Source organism: Lygodium microphyllum, chromosome 2 (assembly GCF_053477565.2).
Source record: "Lygodium microphyllum isolate KBCC chromosome 2, Lygodium_microphyllum_v1.1.10, whole genome shotgun sequence".
Lineage (NCBI taxonomy): Eukaryota > Viridiplantae > Streptophyta > Polypodiopsida > Schizaeales > Lygodiaceae > Lygodium > Lygodium microphyllum.
Window position 1 is genome coordinate 124,514,574 of NC_141136.1, and position 11,893 is coordinate 124,526,466.

The 11,893-nt window shown below is 38.7% G+C and overlaps 1 protein-coding gene across 2 annotated transcripts in view; it reads left to right on the top strand.

Annotated features, from left to right (window-relative positions):
• MRPL11 (mitochondrial ribosomal protein L11) overlaps positions 1-964 on the top strand; it is a 61,552-nt gene extending 60,588 nt beyond the window's left edge. The window contains exon 2 of one of the 2 annotated variants that reach the window (XM_087698075.1): positions 702-964. The gene's annotated coding sequence lies outside the window, so the exon portion shown is untranslated. Of the gene's footprint in view, positions 1-62; positions 81-701 lie in introns of those variants that run through there. The other variant, XM_087698081.1, reaches the window with a different exon arrangement.
• Positions 965-11,893: the final 10,929 nt, after the last annotated feature.

Here is an 11,893-nt window from a genome sequence, read left to right on the forward strand (position 1 = left end):
TTAGGAATTCCTCCCTTAATGTGAGGCCTTGTAAAAGATGAAAAAGGATGCCTTTTGGGTAGGTTTTTGCTAGTCGAGCATGTGATGTGCTTGGAGCTACAACATTGGAGATCCAATACATAACCAAGAACACCCACATATGCTCAATCTATTGAGCTAAACCTTTATTGGCATGCTCAAAGTTAGTGAGCATATTACTTAGAAGTACGACTTTTTCTTATGGTTGAGAGCTCTTGTCAATGCATAGCTTAGTGATTCATTTGAATTTAACATTATGAATTCCTCACTTGATGTGAGGGCTTTAAAGTCTATTAGCACAAGCTAAAGCTTATCCACTTGTATAGAATGGTCACATCGTATAGGTTGGGACAAGTTAGAATATAGCTCTTTAGTCAGTTTAGCAAGGCAAACATGTGATGTGGATCCTTCTCCCCATAAACCTGCCTAAAGTATTAATGGACTATAAACTTGTGATTGCAAAAGGTAGGAGAGGCCACTAGTGTATTTAGCAACAACTTTCTTTTTCTCATCTTATTGTAAGATAACTCGTAAATTAATTGTTGTTGATTGTGAGGTTGATTGAAGAAGATGCATTTGTCTATTCCACGAAAATTATTCGATGTTGCTCCTTGATTGCTTTTCACTACATTCATCTAACCCTTCACCACTTTGCATGTTGCCTTTGTGGAATTTGATCTCAGATCTACAATATAAAACTTTACATGAATTCATGGCAAATGCTAAATTTGTGGTGTGGATCTATGCCTTTGGTCTTGGCCGAGAGCTCCATACTTAGAGCAAGATTAGATGGCTTATTGGCTCAAATTTGGGATTTTGCTATTCCTAAATATTGACTTTGACAGCGAGATGTTGCCAAGTTTTTCTTGGATTGATAAATCCTTGGTGTTGTATACATTTGATAAGTAGAGACATTTTTTGTTAGCTTGTCCATGGAAACAACACCTTAAATAGTAGTATTTGATTTATTTTCCCATTAGTTTTGATTCATCAAACATCACAATATTTTACATTGATCTATTTTAGTGATAGAAATTGAGCGCTTTAGCAATAGTTGTTAAGGCTTATTTTAGTGATAGAAATTGAGTGCTTCAACAATAGTTGTTAAGGATTATTTTAAATCCAAAAGAAGGATAGATGCTAGCTTTAGTCTCTAAGTACACTTTAGATGTACTAGATTAGCTTCTAATGATGATACTTGTTTAGTATTTTTGAGCTATTGCTTTAGGAAGGCCTCATGCTTCGATCAAAGTGACTTTTTTCCATTCTTTTTGTTAACTTTTGAAAGGGAAGTTTGATTTAAGGAGTTTATCAAGCACTTGAATTGCTCAATCACCTAGAACATTGTCAAGGGTTCAATAGTACTTGATTTGTCAAGGATTATGGAATATCACGATTTTTTAGGAAAATGTTCAAAATATTTGGAATAATTTTCTTCCTTAGAGGCAAAAAATGTTGACCTCAAAAGCATGTTTTGGCTTGGTTGTGACTAGCTCCAAGTAGTAGAGTTTCAATATGACCTAAACCCCTCAATTGTTGGTAGATAGTAGGACTATTGAGGCTACCCTCAAACTCCATAGCCAATCTCAATTATTATTTGATTGAGGGGAGTGGAGATTGAGATGAGTGTTTATGTCATATGCTACAAAGCTAAGTTGTGGCCACTCCAATAACCTAGGCATAGGTTGTTGAGAATACCTAGAAAGCCTCATGAAGTATGGGAGGCATGGTCACTACCTACAATCTTTGAACATGAGATATAGTACAAGTTGTGCATAAAGTTTATTAAGATATACAAGAGAAACAACAAAAATAATTGAGATGATAATTGATATTAACCATGGTCTTACTAATTTCTCTTTTTATTTGAATGGACAAATAATGGAAGATATTCTCAGATTTTCATGAAATCCAACTCCCTATGCACTTGCTCTAAAAAAAACAAGTGCCATTAATTGTTTTAGTAGTTTGCTAGTTGTAAATTGACCGCAAAATAAGAGCATAGGTGTCTTAGACCATCTTGTTTAATCTAAACATAATTCCATTGTGACCAAGGTTTGATGTTATCTCATGGAGGATTAAATTATAGAGAACATCTTATAGTAGAACCTCTAAGACTATTGATTTGTAGTAGTATATGCATCCATAATCAAGTTCAAGGTAGGCTAGAGTCAAATAAGAGCACATCAATATATGGGCCTAATCATGCTTGCTTTCTTTTTTATTTGCTTTTCTTACTACTATTTTTTCAACTGATTGATTTCTTCATTGCACTTTTTTGGCCCTACTTTTTGTTTTAATGACCCACCCATGAGCTAAATAGTTTGCAATGCTTCTAATGTTGTGGGGTCATTCTAGATTTCAAGACTAAGATGTAATCGTAAGTGTGCATGCAAGCTCAAGTGTGCGCAAATGATTTTTATAGGTTTCTTGCAATTTGGGAGAGATCATAAGTATCATTTGGATTCTACTAATGTATCGATATGAGAAGCTATGATATCTAGATGAGATTAGGTAGGCCATGACTTAGAAACAAAAGCTAAATCTAGCATCTTGTTCTTACAAAATAAATACATGCTTAGATTTTCAACCAAAAGTATAAGATGTAAACTATGGCAAACACAAAGCAATGTAGAGCTATTAAGTTTTAAACATGCCTTACTTAACTAGCACAACTCCCTAAATTGTGATTCATGGCCCCATTAGCCACTCTTGTATCTATTAACTTATGGGTTTATATAAGTAGAGCTATGATATTGTGCATTTTTTTCAAGAATTTAACATTTGGGTAGCTAGTTTGATTAGCTAGAGTTTTAGGTAGACTAAAAGTAGATCTTTCTTATTATTTGGCTTCAATCCAAAATTATTTTGTATTTTGTTGAGTTTTCTTGACTTGGTTATTGTTTACCTTGTCAAGATTGTGGGAGAGAAGGAAAGAGTCTCACTTGTAGCTTTCTTGCTTGCACAATGGGGGAATACACACAAGGGTGGAGGCTGAAAATAGTTTTCCTCTTCTTAGTTGTGTAAGCAAAAAAGAACTCTCATACAAAGAAATAGAAGAATCCTATATATGGGTCTCAAACCAAACTCAACTAACTAAGGTGGCATACTAACTGAGCCACGAACTAGAGTAGATAAGGATAGCTATCATGTAGCTATTATTCATGGGCGGTATACCAACCGCGTCTGCAACTGACAAGTCGGTGATATAAATACACAACGGTCACCCTGGCGTATCACGAGTGAAGCTCGATATCTCAACACTCCCCCTCGAGCTCAATCCCAATTCCTGCACACCAAGCAGGTCTTTGAACTTGCGCAGCTTCTCTGCGCCCAATGCCTTCGTAAATATGTCAGCTACCTGATCCTCTGTGCTGACATAAACTAGATCAATAAGACCTAGTAAAACCCTCTCTCGCACATAGTGATAATGCACCTCAATGTGCTTTGTTCTAGCATGATAGACTGGGTTATTTGCCAAGTGTATACTACTCATGTTGTCACAATAAATGACAACTGGCCCATCTGTAGACTGATGCATATCATAAAGTAGCTTATGAACCCAAGCTACCTCACATGCAGCCATTGCTGCACCCCTGTACCCGACCTCTGTGCTCGACAAGGCAACTGTAGGCTGTTTCTTGCTGCTCCAAGTGACTGCAGCACTCCCAAAAGAGAACACATATCCACTGGTAGATCGTCTATCAGAAATACTACCAGCCCAATCAGCATCAGTGTATCCATGCAACTGTATCTGAACCCCAGTCTCATAAAATAGTCCATACTGCAATGTGGACTTCACATATCTGAGTATGCGTCTAGCCGCATCAAAATGCGATTTCCTTGGAGCCTGCATAAACTAACTTACCAATCCAACAGCATAGCTCAAATCTGGCCTGGTAATAGTCATATAAATCAAACTTCCTACTATGCGTTTGTACATAGTAGGGTCTTTCAGAAGCTCACCTGCATCTGCGCTCAGCTTCACATTCTGCTCCAAAGGAACTGAAATAGGCTTACAGCCTGTCATCCCATATTTGGACAGCATGTCCAATCTATACTGCCTCTGCAAGAGCTGTATCCCACTTGGTGATCTAATCACCTCAATGCCCAAGAAATAACGCAGCTCTCCCAAATCCTTCATCTCAAACTTCTGCTTCAATAGCATTTTCACATGAAGGATATCTTCATCACTGTCACCTGTCATAATCAAATCATCAACATAAATGACAAGTAGCATAATACCTCTCTGTTTTTCTCACAAAGTGAGAAATCTGCCTTGGAAATCTGAAAGCCAATAGTGACAAGATACTGTCCTATCTTGTCAGACCATGCTCTAGGTGCTTGCTTCAAGCCATACAAGGCTTTCTTCAACCTGCAAACAAACTCAGGATGAACAACATGCACATAACTTGGTGGCTGCTCCATATAGACCTCTTCTTGCAAATCACCATGCAAGAAGGCATTCTTTACATCCATCTGATGTAAAGACCATCCCTTTGATGCAACCATAGCAATGACTGCTCTTACGGTTGCCATCCTTGCAACCGGACTGAATGTTTCTTCATAGTCAATGCCATATGTTTGTGCATACCCCTTGACTACTAATCTTGCCTTGTATCTGTTCACAGAACCATCTGCATTGTGCTTCACCTTATAAACCCACTTACAGCCAATTGCATTTTTACCTTTAGGCAAAGGTACCAATTTCCATGTAGCATTTGCTTCCAAGGCATCCATTTCTTCATCCATGGCTTCCTCGAAAGAAGTGGGTTCTGGTTCCTGTATCACTTTAACCATATATGCATAGTGAATGGCTGTAAATCCATCATATTTCAGCCTATCCACAGGATACCTAGCTCTGGTAGACCTGCGCAAAGTAGGTTCACTCCCAGGTGCTCTCAAAACATCCCTGGTCTTCCTTACTCCAGGTGTAACAATAGAAGGAATACCCAACTCATCATCAATGCTCTGTTCTGAGCCACTGGATTCACCATCCACATAAGAGTGACCTGCATTCACATCAAACATGGGCTGATCAACCTTCTCTTTTCCTTTTCGTGATACCTGCATACCACTATCTGCATTGCTTTGAGAAGATTCTGCTGATCTCAATCTGCCTGTCCATGGCGAAGAATGTGACGCACTGCTAGAGGACGCTCCAGGTCCACTAATATTTTGTGATTGCTGCTGTGAATTCTGTGCAGCATTACCATTTTGTGCATCTACATCATCAATCATATTTACTGGTTTATACCAGCTACTCATCTCATCAAAAACATCTCTGCTCACTGTAAACTTACGAGTAGAAGGGTTATAGCATCATACCCTTTTTGCTGCAGAGAGTAACCAATAAAGATGTACTTCTCAGCTTTTGGATCCAACTTGGATCTCAACTCATCTGGCACATGTACATAGGCAATGCAACAAAAAATTTTCAAATGAGAAATATCTTGTTTTCTACCAGTATACCTCTCCTCTGGAGTCATCCCATGTATTGCTGCAGTGGGAGTCCTGTTCATTATGTAGACTGCTGTAGCAACTGCTTCAGCCCAATAAAAATCTGGCAGGTCTTTTTCATTGAGCATGGCACGAGATACCTCTTCAATATGCCTGTTTTTCCTTTCTGCAATTCCATTTTGTTGTGGGTATGACTGCATGAATATTGCTGCTTTATGCCATGGTCCTGCAAGAACCTTGCAAACTCATTTGAGAGGTGCACCAAGAATCATGTGGTTTGATGCACCCGAGTCAATATACCATACATCGTTGCTTTCTTCTGCACTTGTCACAGAATTGTTCATGTGCTGCACCATAAACAAGTGCTCATTTCTGTCATCACCCTGTCTACTAGAAGATGCATAATTCCCTTGTTGCAATTTTCCATTCATGATGTCATTCTGCTTTTTATAGCAGTCTTTAGTCATATGACCCATTTTACCACAGTAGTAGCAATCAACATTGCTGTTTGCATTTTGGCCTCTTTGCCATCCACGACCTCTTTGGCTCCCCCTGCCTCTAGAGTTACCACGTCCTCCTCCATAGGACTGGTTTTCTTGAGTTTGCTGCATATTCTGATTTCTACCACGGCCTCCAAATCGGCCTCCTCTACCTCTGCCTCTACCTCTTCCAGCATTTGAGTAGAAGACAGCTTCTTTTGAAGTTCCTCCTGAAGAAGATGTACCACCATTTCTCTGCTCCTCAGAAATTAGAAGAGCAATCAACTCCTCAAAATCAAGAAATCTTTCACGAACTGAAATGGATGTCCGAAACTGTGCATAATCTTTTCCTAGACCATTCAAGGTCACGGAAACTAAATCATCATCTTTCACTTGCGACCCAATGGAAGCAAGTGCATCTGCAATCTTCTTCACCTTCATGTGGTAGTCATTGATGTTCGTATTTTCTCTTTGCACATTATGCAACTCTTGCTTGAGCTGCATTTTCTTGGCTTGCGTATTTGTGCTATACATTTTTGACAAAGTATCCCATGCCTCCTTTGGCGTACTTGCATCCTGAATATGCACAATCATAGAATCTGAAATGCTGATAGACAGCCAATACATAACTTTCCTGGCTCTCTCATGCCATGCTTTAAATGCCTGCATTTGCTGTTGATTGGGAACATCAGGAAGAACTGGTTCTTCTTCATTTCCTGCAACAAATTCCCAATATCCTTTTCCCATAAGGAAATTCGTCATTCTAAACTTCCATGCTTGGAAGTTGTTCTTGTCAAGCTTTTCAGTGACAATCTGTGAAAGAGAATCAGACGCCATTACAGAACACTGCAAAAAATTCTGTCACTGCAAAAAACACAGCTTCACCCTCGCAAGGGCAAATCTACAAAACTGGCGAAAGTGGTATTTGACCACACAGTCACTTCCTAGTGACGATTTTGCATAAACAGGAACCAAGGTTGATTCTGTAACTCCCAATGTCTCTGCACATAAGCATACGATGCAATTTCTGTGGTAACTTTTCACCGACCTGTAGAACAGTGGTCGCACAGCATAAAACTGGGCCTTTTTCTGAGTGCGTGCAGAAAACTTGCGCCTCCAAAACAGGCCCCGAAATGGCCTCAAATCAAAAAAACAAGGTCGCCAAGGGCTAAATCCTTCTCCCGCAGCATATACTACCCTCTTGCTTCACCGTGAAGGGCGTCTCAACCTGAGACAATGCACTCCTGCACTTTTCGGCTGTGCTACCTGCAGAGATCTGCTCCCAAAACAGAAAATGAAAGCAACACTGCCCCTCTTACCAGAACACCGCGAGCTTGGCTTGCTTTCTTGAGCTCCTTACCACGAACAAGGCTCTGATACCATGTCAAGATTGTGGGAGAGAAGGAAGGAGTCTCACTTGTAGCTTTCTTGCTTGCACAATGGGGGAATACACACAAGGGTGGAGGCTGAAAATAGTTTTCATCTTCTTAGTTGTGTAAGCCAAAAAGAACTCTCATACAAAGAAATAGAAGAACCCTATATATGGGTCTCAAACCAAACTCAACTAACTAAGGTGGCATACTAACTGAGCCACGAACTAGAGTAGATAAGGATAGCTATCATGTAGCTATTATTCATGGGCGGTATACCAACCGCGTCTGCAACTGACAAGTTGGTGACATAAATACACAACGGTCACCCTGGCGTATCACGAGTGAAGCTCGATATCTCAACATACCTTTCTAAGCTTGTGTTATTGGAATAAGAAACAAGAGAGAGATCCTAGGAGCCCCCTTACTTTGACCATCAAAGAATAGACCCACATTATCCACCTTCTTTAGCATAGCTATGGTTGGTGATGTCACTGATCAACTCCAAAATGGCCACGCCTAAGACCATGATGGATTGGTAGTAGTTTCACCTCTTGTATACTAGAGATATGCTAGTGCCTCTTCTAGCCCACTTGTTGAATAGGGTCATATGTGAAGGCTTTCTTGGTAGCTAATTAGCTAATACTATACTACTAATTATAAAAGTTGAAGACTATCGTTCATTCAAACTATCAAATGTTCATGGTTTAGCATATTAGCAAGATTTATGGATCTGTAATAGAGTATGAGATGAGCAAATGGGTAGAGAAGCACTAACATTTGGCACATGCACACACAAGGTTTAGGAGAGGATATTCTATACTTGATCACATCCTTACACTTTGAGCCATCATTGAGGAGAGTAGAGCATAGGAGAGGTGAGTATACTATTGCTTTTTGGATTTCTATATTGACATCATAACCAATTCTAAATTCATGTAAACATTATAAGAGTTGGAGGTTTTAATTGGGATGAAATTGGGAGTACTAGCACTATATGAGTTTGTCATGAGATGAGTGTAAGCACCAAGAGGGCTATTTGAGGAGATCACCAGTATCATTGGAGTGAAATAGACATGTCTCCTCTTACCCACTTTGTTCATGGTTTATATTGAAGAGACCTCGCATTATATTGAATGATTTAAAGGGGATGGATTTGGCCTTTGGGGACCATTCATACCTGTATGTTTATATGTAGATGATATAGTCCTTATCTTTAGTGTACAAGAGGGATTGTAGCGCAATCTAGATGTACTACATGCTTTTTGCTAGGATAGAGACCTCATGATGAACCTTGGGAAAACCAAGGTTAGGGTGTTTTAACACTTTTATCCAATGGATTTGATGATTTGTACCTTATTTTACATATGAGATGATGGAGATGGTGGAGGTGGTTAAGACATATATATGCTTTGGGATTACCTTGTTAGGGCTGAGATTCAGAGTAAGGATAGTAGTAGAGGATAGACTGACTCAGGGCTATGTGGCTCAAGGGTCCTTTGAGAGCCAATACATAGGATATAGTTTTAAGAACCTTGAACGAAACTTTAGCTTTTTGACACATTGATCACACCAACGCTTTTATATGGGGTTTCTATATGGGTATTGAGCGTTTACTACACAAGGAGAGCCATATAAGATCAGCCACTCCTTGGGGCATAGGAGCTATATGGTGGATAGGACCACATGGAGAGACCTCTAGTATTGGTGATTTCATTGATGATCCAGAGTAAGCCTTGAGTACCACATGAGATTGTTAAAGGATAGATGGGAGTACCGGCCATCATGATTGAGGTCCTCTTTTAGATTGTGACTTTTTTGCAAAGGCTTTGGGGCTTGTTGAGATAGAGATACTCTCAGTTCACATTGGAGTCATCTAATAGTTAGCCTCATAAGGGGATATTGAGTGTTGGTATGCTTGAATACATGTATAGTTGCATCTACACGGATTATACATTGATCATTTTTCACTCTTATAGTAGAACTTAGATTTTCCTCACTCTTAGAGCTTAGCCAAGGGGAGTTGAAAATAATCATTAGGATGTAAATTGTTTAGTTATATAGAACTAGGATATGGGTGACACTTGTTGAGAACTTTTTATCGAAAGCATGATCTACACACATTCCTTGATGGCTTTGTCATTTGTTCGAGATACATGGATACACACTTAACTCATTGAATACAATGTGCCATTAACTAGCTCTGAACATTCTCACACTAGCTGTAGATAGAGATATGTAGATATGGACATGATTCTCTCTCTCTTGAGGGTAGGATTTGCTAGTGTTATCAACAGAGTTAGAGACAGAGGAAAACTATATATATATATATATATATGTTCAATGTATAATGAGATAAGTGGATGGTTTCGTTGTCGCTTTAGAGAGGGATTCAGGCCACTATTTAGTGTGATGGATTTTTTCCTACTAGAGCTACACCAACATAGAGATCATCTCTTTGATGATCTCAAGAGTAAGCACTTGGAGACACACATCAATGTATACTCATGGAGTTCTACAAAGTCTCGATCATCCCCACTATCTTAGATCACCTATTTGATTGATTGGTAGTCCCAACACAGGGAATCATCCTAGATAGAGCCATTAAGAGATGCAAAGCTTGCTACCCACACCTAGCTGGTCCATGTTGTCGAGGCATTTGTGCTTGGTCTAAAACCATCAGGGTTTTGACAAGAAAAGATAGTAGTAGAGATACTAGAAATTTTGCATAGAAGATGAGGGTGGGATTTAATAGGAACACGAGAAATAGAAACCTAATTTTAGATTGTAATTATTGTAAAAGAGCTTTTTCTTAACTCTTGTATAATATATATATCCACTTACATGTAAAAATGTTGGATCTAGAGCATGGCAAGAGCTATGGAGGTTGGAAGGTGAAGACTAAATTCATGTTGATATGGACAATGAGTAGATAATTGTTACACAAGTGAATTAGGTTCTAAGATGGAAGCTTGGACTCATAAAGACAATCTTGTGTATTAGATTGACAATGACAATGATACTAACTGAAAGAGAAAAGCATCATGATATTGTATTTATCATTATGAAATGTGATAGTCAAGTACAATGCTTTATAGAAGTTGGGTTGTTCTACTCTCCTCACTGTACATATGGGATTTAGAACATCTCTTCCTAGAGCATACATCATTTGTCATTTCTCAATATCCCCCCTCAAATGATGAGTCCCTATACTTGTTGGCTTTTGCCCCTCTACATTGTGACATAGCTTGGGAGATTAGCTCATACACAGTCTAGTCAAGTAAAAGCTTGAAAATTTATATATTTGGTAAGGGTTTTTACAAAGTAAATCCACTAAGGGAAAAATAGAGATCCACTATGGACAAAACATATGAAAGATACAATGAAAATTCTTTAGAACAAATTGTCAGAGTTGTTGATGGTAGCGGAAATATCTTCTTTTTCTGCTTCTTCATTCATGAACTAGTTTTGGTGGTGATCATTTTACATTTGCTATGCTTTTTTCATGTGGAAACATTCATTGGTTGTATGGCCAGTCTTGCCACAGTTATGACATATAATCCGATCCTTATTATTAGTGCTCAGTCCTCAACCATGGCCTTTTGCTCCATAAGTGCCCTTGGTGTATAAGAGACTTTTGTTGGTGGTGTGTTCCTTTGTATCATTGCTTTTAACTTTGCTTTCTCCATGAAGTAGTGAGTTCTCAATATCTTTAAGTGAGATACTTGAAATATTACTTAGGGTGGACACAAGATTCTTATATGGATCCTTATTTACACTTGCAAGCAATACAACTATTGCTTCATCTTCATCAATATTCTTTTTAAGAGTTGTAAGCTAGGTTTTTAGGCTCTTGAACTTGTTAATGTGTATAGTCATGGAAGCACTATCTCTTATATCATGTTTATAAAACTGTGTGAGTAATTTTACATTTCAATTCTTTGCTTGGGTACCAAAGATCATGTCAAGTTCCTCCCAAGCAGTTCTAGTATCTTTGATGCCAGAGATATGATGTAGCACATTATCACTTAGTCCCCATGCAATGATGTCTAGTACCTTGTTATTCATCTTTTTTCATTCTTTGGTTTTTGGTGGAGCTACTACAAGGATCTTTCTTTTGAATTTTCCTTTTTGCCATATGTATCACCTTCATTATCTTCAAAGAGATCCTAGATGTCTTTCCTCATGAGGTGGTACATGGTCTTTTCCTTCTAGGCATGGAAGCCTTCTCCATTGAACTTTGCTATTTGTTCGAGCTCTGTCATTTTTTATTAGCAAAAAATTTGCCAACAAAAGAGTGGTACTTCAATGTGTCAAGAGATGCAAGCAAAATGGAATCAAAAGATACTAGCTTGATTCAAGCTTAATGCTGCTTGATTTCATGTGGTCTTCTTGATCTTCAGGTGGACTACTTGAATTCAAGTGGGTTGCTTCAAATCTTCTTCTTGAGGTTTGACTTGCTGGAAACTTCAAATCTCAGTGGTAGAAACTTGGTTCAAGTGGTAGGAGTGAGAAAATGTAGAAAAGATGAGCTTAAAGCTTGAGTGGCTATGGAGTCCACAGTTA